Source organism: Pyrus communis, chromosome 16, assembly GCF_963583255.1.
Source record: "Pyrus communis chromosome 16, drPyrComm1.1, whole genome shotgun sequence".
NCBI lineage: Eukaryota > Viridiplantae > Streptophyta > Magnoliopsida > Rosales > Rosaceae > Pyrus > Pyrus communis.
The window spans coordinates 10,043,834-10,053,742 of NC_084818.1; positions in this window are offsets into that span (position 1 = coordinate 10,043,834).

Sequence of the window (9,909 nt, forward strand, 5' to 3'; positions counted from 1 at the left end):
CAATTAATTGGAGCAAGGTAAAATGATTAAATGTACATAGATGCTTTTTTTTTTCTTTTTTTTTTTTTAACACCATATAATGTTAAAAAAAATAAAAAATAAAAACTCTCTTCCCACCTGCTTATATTCTAAAAATATTTCTAACAATTTTAAGTGGATAAGAAACAACAACCAGACATCACATATGACATAAACATCTTCTTTTCTCTTTGCTGCCAGGAAATTTACCTTCCGTTCTTTTTCTTCTTCTTCTTTCTTTGTTCCTCTCTATCTCTTTCTTTCTCCCCTTTACATAAGGTTAAATTTGTTATTAAAATTTTCACTCAGAAGTGGATGACCACGAGGGCAAATTAGTACTCAGGTAAATATTGCTAATAGATTATTTGTTTTAATTACAATTACAAATCTCATTTATTATACCAAAATAAAATTTTATAGCTACATATATAATATTAGAGAAATGCTAAGGAGACTCCTAAAATGGGATTCTACATAAATTCTCTACACCTCATAGTTTAACATTAATTTTCGGACCAACATTATAAAACATATACCAAAAACATAAGGTGACAAAGAGTCCATGAAAAGTCTTACTTTTGATAAAATCTCCTTAACATTTCTCATAATATTATGACTTGAGAGTTTCATAATTAAATGAAGAACTTACTCTCGTAAATTAATGGCAACAATTGATAATGTATTAAGTAATTCAATTCATCGTAGAAAATTAAGTGAGTCTAAATACACATCAAAACATGATCCGTGGCTAGCTAAGCAACTTACTCTTTCCTCTCGCTCAAAGCAATTAAAAAGAACCAAACCTTTGACAGAATGCCCCCCTATTTACTTACGAACCCAACCAAGGAAAACCCTTGAAGTGAACCAAAGTTTTAAATAAAATAGCAAGTATAAGGTGCGCGTGAACGCACTTGTTACGAAGGGAGCGCTGGCCGATGCGGCTTGGCTTATGACAATATATCCTAGGGTTTATCAATAATCTATGTGACCACTCGGATCTGTTTGGTGGTCCTGCTCCCTACCGTACACGTCCTATTGCCTAACTCATTAAGCTTAGCCACGTGGTCTGGTCGTTTCCGTGCCCACGTGTCGTGTGCCAACTAGTTTTTCCTTGAGTACATTTTTTATCATCACTATAAATATGGTGTTTGCTCACTCTCCTATTTATCATCATTAAATAAGTTTGAATTTCGAGATTTATATAGTAGATAAGCACAATCTCAAAATTTAAGTTCATCTAACAATGATAAATAAGATGATGAGTATACATCATACTAAATGATGGTGATAAAAAAGGCTTCCATTTTTCCTCTCCGATGCAGGACATTCTGCGTACAAGTCATTGGACAAATAAAAACAACCCAACAAATAATTTAGAGGAAAATATGAACTTTTTTCAAATAAAGAGGAAAAAATACTTAAAAAATGGACAACCGTTCTGTTGAGTACTCGGAGTCCTTTCAGCGTTGTTACATGTTTGATTAATAAATCTAGATTTAACGATTAAAATTATAAAATAAAATAAAAAAATCTAATTATGCATTTGAAGTAAATAGGAAAATTTGTTAAAATCATTAACCAGGAAGTGATCCGCCCCGGGCCAGGATGTGACAGTTCTTAGAACATAGGATTCGTCAAACTTTTTTAACTCGATTAGATGTCTCAAATATTTTCAATTTGGTTAATATTTTGTAAAGATAATCTATGAAGTGCAACTAGAAAAATAAACGATCCGAATCGTTAAAATTCGATATAGAGTTGACCCCAAAACTAATTCTCATTTTTACTAAAAAATGGGTATCCCTCTAGATAAAGGATCTATACATATAATGTAATTATATAGAACTAATGTGCCTATCATTACTCTTTGCCTATTATGTTGTTCCAAATCGCGGGGCATAATTTTTCTTCAATCGAACATTTCATTACCTTATTATTTTCGTTGCAAATCAAATATACACGGAATAATCAAATGAAGTTGATACTGATAAACCAGTGGACCACAAGCACTAAACTAAACTATTAATTTTGACCTCGTTTTTTCAACCTTCCTCTAATTTGTATATTCTTTTGGCACCTTCAACAAAGATGAGAGCATCGATTAAGATAATAAAAACAAATTAACATGATACCCAAGAAAATAATAGTTTATTTCTTATAGGAGCAAAGATCAATTCAGAGATCATTAAAATGAAATACAAATGGCAAAAGAAGCATGAGGACCATATAAAGTTATATACCATTGAGCTTTTTCACAAGCTTTTTTTAGCTGACCTGCAGGAACATTTTATCTCATCGAATATTACTCATAATCTTGCTTTTTTTGTTTTCCTTCAAATAAAATAAGGTGGCGTTATTTACTTACTTTTTTTACTTTTCACATACACTTCTTAATTTTCAGCTATCAATCAAATAAATTAAAGAAAATCAAAGTACATACACAAATTAGTAGGGGATGTATGAGAGATCAAAATTAGTATAAATATTATAATCATATGCTTTGTTGCTGAAAGAAGAGCATCAAGTACTGCTGGAAAAATAATCATAAATGGACATTGTGTCTAAATAGTTGAAATTGAAAACTATGATTGGACACTTGTTCATTTGTGATTGGATTTCAACAGCACTTGATATTCTTTTTTTCAGCAACGAAGCGTGGTTCTATATATTACGAAAAGACAGTATATATTATTCGAATCTTCATAATGTGTGATCTCAAACATTAGCAGGTGCCCTCACATTGATCATCTAACAGCATATGTATTAGTAGTTCCGTACGAAGACTCATCAACGCAATAAAAGTAAATGAAAATTTAAAGAAAACAAGCTAGAACCTCTACGACGAGCGTGGTTCTTATGTCATGGGAACTAGAATCAGATACTTATAAGATCTGATAGGCTAGTTTTACGTGTTTACAGTTGAATGTTTGTGTGTCGTTTTGCCCTTGAAATATTCTTTGACGGGACATGGGGGAGTGGAGGGGAGAGGAGCTGCGGAGGGAATCGCTATTAGCTGCTTAATCATTATTTATTTAATGTAATTTTGAAGGTTAATGAGAACCGTTGCTTCCAAAGCAACCACTAACTATTTACAAATTATTATTCTATAGCATAATGTGCCGTGGTGGAGTAGGATCCAATTTATGGTCTCTACGCTATAGCTTTATTTTATATAGCACCAAATGATTCTTATATATTATGCTAATTATTGGCTCGTTTGGAAAGTACTTTTAAAATTATTGAAAGTGTTTTTGGGTTTCAAAAACACTTGAAGTACTTTCTACAAAAAACACTAGTTATGCGCTTTTTGCTCCTGCATTCCAAGTGCTTTTTCAGGATTCACTTGAATTTTTACTAAAAATTGGTTCCAAAAACACTCTCATAAAAAACAATTTTAGTAATTTTGAAAGTATTTCTAAACGATCTTTATATGTTTGACTAATTTTTTATTAGGGTGGGGCCCTTAGGTTTAGTACGTTATTCATTTCCTCACATACCTAGATAAAAGTATAGTTTTTTTTTTTTTTTTTTTCCTCTCGATCTCTTCTAATTTTAAAAGCCCGAAATGAAGAAAAATTATACTATAATGTGATGAGGTGAAGAGACTCCAACAATATCATCAACCATACAAAACATAACCCTTAAAATCGAATGAAAAAAAAAAAAAAAACATAGTTGTTGCCATTCTTCTAGTTTAATTGAGAGGCATTTAAATTTGATCAAAGATAAATGTTTTATTTCTTGGTTTTTATATGATTAAAGTGGCAAATTGTTTAGTTTACCTTATTGTTTAGAGAACAATTAGATGATAAGGAGGGTATGTCTTAAGAACCAACTTTAAATTAAAGCAACAGAAGAGGATTTGATTCTTGCTTTGCATCTTTTTAAACATTAAGCAAGCATTTTGACTCATAATTTTCCTTCCTCCATCCCACTAATCCAAACAACAACAAAAAATTAAGGAAAAGTTTTAACTGTTCAAGCAGAACAGAGCCCAATAGGTAACAACTATTAATTAATTTTTTTATCCTAATTATTGGAGACTAGGAGACTATACTTTACAATATGAATTTTCTTATAAAAAATTATAGTTAGGGTTAAAATAATGAAAATGACTCTTCCCACCTCTCAAGGGTTAAGATCTCCTCCATTACTTATATCTACTCCAATAAAAATAGGTTTTTTAAGTAAAATGGAACTGGTCCTTAAGTTTGTTCACTATCAATCATTTTGGTCATTCCGTGGAAAATCTTTGTTAAATAAGGACTAAAATGACAAAAATACCCTTAATTTAATTAGCAATTGGCCAAAATGATTGGACAAAAAGTGAGGGTATTGTTGTCATTTTATCCTTATTTAACCTAGATTTTTTTCTGAATGACCACAATGATTGATGATAGAGAATTTTAGGGACCAATTCTGTCGATTTAAAATCCCATGAACCAAAATGAGGAATTACACCAATCTCATAAATAATTTTGGCTAAAAAGCCATAAAAATATAATATGTAAAGTGGGATTAACCCTAATCGAATAATATCCATCTGATTCCGATATGAAGATTCCATTTGGATTGGAGATTGGATCCCTCAAATTTTACAAACACAATTATAACATGGACGATCCATTGGTGACTAATTCAAATAAAGATGATTTCTTTTGTCGTTTTAACCTGACCTAAGCATCTCCTTTGCTTTCATTTGACACAAGTTTTTTGTACAAAGAGTTGGTATCTTGGCAGAATCTTCTGAATTGTTCCCATTGCTTTATGTTAAAATTAAATAAATAATTAGTCTCTTCCTTTTGGGAGATCATGCTAAAAGTTATATGGCATGCTAAACTAGAGCCCTTTAGGTTAAGGGATGTGCCCTTGTAGCGAGGCATAAAATATTGAGAAGAAAAAATGATTGGTGGGACTGTGGGACAATTGATTTTGAATGCAAACCCCATGTGGAGACCATTTCAGTTTATGTTTCTTGGCTGCCCTAAAGCCTCACACTCTTGGGGCATGGGTACCTTAGTCCTTTGCCCTTTTTTTCCCACCTAGGTTTTCGTATTATTTGATGTAGGTGTACCCTACATGAAATGATGAACTTAAAAGTAAATTTTAGGAATGATCGTTTAACTTTAACTCAATTGGAGCAATGGTCTCGTAACTAAAAATTCATTACCATTAGCCCCTCAACTCATCAAAATGTGCAGCTATGATCCCTCAACTAAAAATCAATTACCATTGGTCAAATTTAATCCAACTAGAGAAACGGTCCCTCAACTTTAACCCAATTGTAGCAATGGTCCTTCCAACATAACTCGTTTTGACAAAATTCTGACAAAGTTGACGAAAAGGATCATAGCTACACGTTTTGATGAGTTAAGGGACCCTAATTGTAACAATGATCATACCAACATAACTCATTTTGACAAAATTTTGACGAAGTTGATAAAAATGATCATAGCTACATATTTTGATGAGTTGAGGGACCAATGGTAATGGATTTTTAGTTGAGGGACCATTAGTACAATTTACTCTTTAACTTAATTCATCAAATTGCCAAAGATAACCAACCCGGATTGGTTCCATAGTTAGAAATGAATTTCATAGTCATATTTCACACGACATGTCCTGTATTCGATTTGTGGCTCTCGTAATCGCACGATGGTGGCCAGGAAGAAGCTGAAATGCCTCCGTAAGTCATCTTGGTCCCCGTAATAATGGAATATTGTAACTAAGTCACCAGCTTGTTCTTTTTTTCTTTAAAAAAAAAAAAAGAAAAGAAAAATCAAAGTGCCAAAGATGAAATTATAACCAGAATATCATATGAGGTTAGGATTCATGCTACATGTGAAAATAATCACTGGTAACTAAATTACGGTGGACGGTGGAGTTAATTGTTTATGAATAGGGATGTGCTATCCACACAGCCTATTTTACTTCTCACACATCCCTTGATAATTTATGTCCGTTGATCTTCTTCAATTCATCCGATCCAACGGTTGAAAATTAAAAAGGTGTGTGAGAAGTAAAATGGGATGTGTGGATATCACACCCTTATGAATATATCTTTGTAATGCCTTTTGTCCAATAAATAAAATATAAATAAAAACGAATATGTGACACAATTTTTTTACATAATTTTTGGTACACATTTTTTCATGGCTCACTTCGTAACGTATTTCAACAATTCAAATCGTCTATCTTTGAGTTCTTATTTCAAAGATTATGTCTACCAAAAATAAACCAAATTTGAAATCATATACCGTTGGATTAAGAGTTTAGGATTTCTTTATAGAACCATATTCATTAATTTTCTTCATTACAAATGAATGTCTTAATGATTTTGGATTTGTCTAATTTTTTGTAAGGACGATCTATGAATAATATCCTAAAACATAGACAGTTCGGATCGTCAAAATATATTAATGACTCGAACTCATAAAACATTTATCACAAATTGTGTAAAAACAATGGTGTTACAAATCCGGCTCAACTATAAATTAAGTCTCCTTAGAAATTATACACATACATGAGTGTTTCATGTCCTTGAAGATTGTAATACTTCTTCGTTGTGGATCATCTTTCTTTAACAAAAAAGAAAAGGGATAATTTGGGTTCAAAGGTTGTTGCTTGTCTTGTATATTCTTTGTTACTTAAATTTATAAGCATTGAATAAATAACAATAAAACCTAGATAACATATCTAAAAGAAACATGTCCTTTTAAATTTATTTTTAAGAGAACGACATATTTTTCTTTATGAAATGGGCAAATACAAGATTCAATTTCACACGAAATGAAGAACATGATCCCAGTAAGAGGGTACTTGCAAACGAAAATATGAAATTACAAATAATATCTTAGATGTTTAAAATAATTGTAAGAAACAAAGGATTCATAACAACCAATGTATCTAGTGTTACAAGATAATGTGAGAGATAAAAAACGCCATGCTTTTATCTAGATTATGCAAGGAAGGACATCGCGGCTCCATATTGCCTTATGATCATAAAACATCATTTAATAGTAGATTCAACAAACTTAACCAGCTCACCTCTGATATTTTGGTGAACCACCATACCGATAACACAACAACCCAACTCACTCTATAGCGCAACTAAAACTACTATGCTCTCTTACTACGAGACTAGACAACTTATACTGAGTTTCTTGTGTTATTACAAACACAACACTTATATAATGCAATAAAAACAAAAAATAACACATAATATATATATATATATGAAAATGATTTGAAAATTTTGAATTTTAATGATAAGAAAAAAATAAAGGGTAAAATGAATAGTACCAGAATTGATTTTTTAATGTAAAAATATGATTTTTTTTTTAAAGTATACAATACCGTGTATTTTTTGTTAAAACTTTTCATGTATACTTGATACCTTTGCGCGATAACTCACATCGAAGCAGATCGGATCTTCAATATTCACATATTATATGAATAAGATATTATTTTCTTCATATCTGATCATGTCAGTGGCCGTACAAATTATGTTTCACTTTTGACCAATTTTGAAACTCTGTGAGCCGTTGGATCAGTTTCTTAGGTCAAGATCTATGAGATCCATTGGACCTCGTAGTACGCTTTCTCTGCCCATTCTACCTTTTTCTATGGAACACAGATCCTCTCCGGATCTGTGCAATGAGGGCTCAGGATCAATGAATTCGGATTATTGAAATTTAATCTAACGGTTACAAATAAAGGATCATTTTAAAAGTTATAATAATTATAACTGTTGGATTAAATTTCAATGGTCTAAATTCATTAATCCCCTGACTCCGGTTGCACAAATCCAGAGATGATCTGTATTCTTTTATATGTACCTTATGGTAAGAAAGCTCGTTTCATTTTGTCGAAAGGTGGGCCTTTGTAAAAGGGAAGTGCTATCTACACGTTTTTTTTTTATTTCTTACATACTTTTGTTAAATTTTGTTCATTGATATTTTTCAATTTAATCGATCAAACACTCAGATTTTGAAAGGAGTTTGTGAAAGTTAAAAATGAGCACGTGGATAACACCACTCTTGTAGAAATTGCAGTTAAATACAATGAGTTATCTAAACGAATTTAAATTTAATGTTGGGTAAATTACATTTTACTCCCTCAGATTTGAAGTCGATTGCAACCTCATACAATATCTTTAAAACATTTCAATTTCGTACATTTAATTATCATTTTATTTCAATTTCATACATCTGTTAGAAAATCCAAATCCATTAAGTGATGACGTGGCAAATATGAAATTCACATTTGTGCTAACGTGGTTGCCAAATGCCATGTGGCAAAAAAAATTAATTTTTTATGCATTTAAAAGATAATAATTTATCCTATTAAAAAAAAAAAGATAAATTACACACAACTACCTCAACTATTGAGTCATTAACAGTTTCATACATCGTCTTTAAAAAGTTTCAATGTCATACCTTATCTTCGAATTTGTTGCAATGTCATACCTTCCGTCAGTTGTCTGTTAATTCCTCCGTTAAAATGCTGACATGGCTTGAGGCGGGACCCATTTTCTATTAAAAAAATTAATTAAATATTAAAAAACTATATTTATAATAAAAATAAAAAAATAGAAAAAAAACCAAAAATCCCAAACCCAGATCCCCTTTCCCCCGAAACCCCCCGTTCACTTCCCCCTTAAACCATCTTCCCCGTCGGTCCCCCTCCCCCACCTCCGCCGCAACCCCCTCCCCTCACCCCTTTTCTTCATCCCGAGCCTCCCAACCACCTCTCTCTTCTCCACTCTCTTCACCTTCCCTCCCTTTGAAAACTTAGAAAAAAAAAAAAGAAAAAAAAATCAACCAGTTATGCTGGTCCGACTTCAACGGGAAGGATGAGGTGGGCCGACTTTGACGGGAAGGAAAGGTTTGGTGGGGTGCGACAATATGGACAATATGGGTTTAGATTTGTTTTTGTTTGTTTGTTTGTTTTTTTTTTTTTTTTTTGAATGGGAGGGGAGGTGAAGAAAGTGGAGGAGAGGGAGGTGGTTGGGAGGCGAAATAGGGAAAAGAGGGGTGGGGGTGGGGTTCTGGCCTTGGAATGAAGATTTTGGGGAGCCGAGGGGGGGGGAGGATCTGGATTTTAGATTTTTGGATTTTTTTTAAATAATTAAATTTTTAATAGAAAATGGGTCCCTCCTCAAGCCACGTCAGCATTTTAACGAAGGAATTAACAGACAACTGACGGGATGTATGAAATTGCAACAAATTCGAAGATAAGGTATGAGTTTGAAACTTTTTAAAGACGAGGTATGAAACTATTAATGAACCAATAATTAAGGTAGTTCTGTGTAATTTACCCAAAAAAAAAAAATTCCTAAAACCCATCTTCCTCGACCCATTTCTCCTTCTCCTTCCCCCCCTTCTCTCTCCCCAAAAACCTACTCCTCCCTCTTTCACCTCCCTGACCCACCTTCTCCCTCTCATTCACTCTCCACCTCCACCTTCTCCTTAAAACCCAGCTCGTTGAACGACTCGGCCCATGGAAACTCCACCGAGGCTCGAACCCTAACCATATCCGAAGATATGTGGATTACGACACTGTGACTCCGAAGATAAACACAGTCACCAGTCCCACCACGCGCATTGTTCGATGCATGAGCTTTGCCATGCTTTGGCGCATTGCTGAGACAAGTCAGGCCCAGGGCCAGATCTCTGACTAAGACCTCGGCATTGGTCCTCTTTTTGGAGTCGGAAGAAGCATAACGCTCAAAATCGGAAAGAGATTTGAGAGCTTGGCAGAGGTTCTTCGGCGATGGAAATTCTTCATCCTTCCTGTCGCCGAGAATGTGAGGAACGAAGGTGAGAAATGAGAGATTGTTGCATGCCATGACGACCCATTCCACTCGAAAACTATTGAAGTGGTGGATGC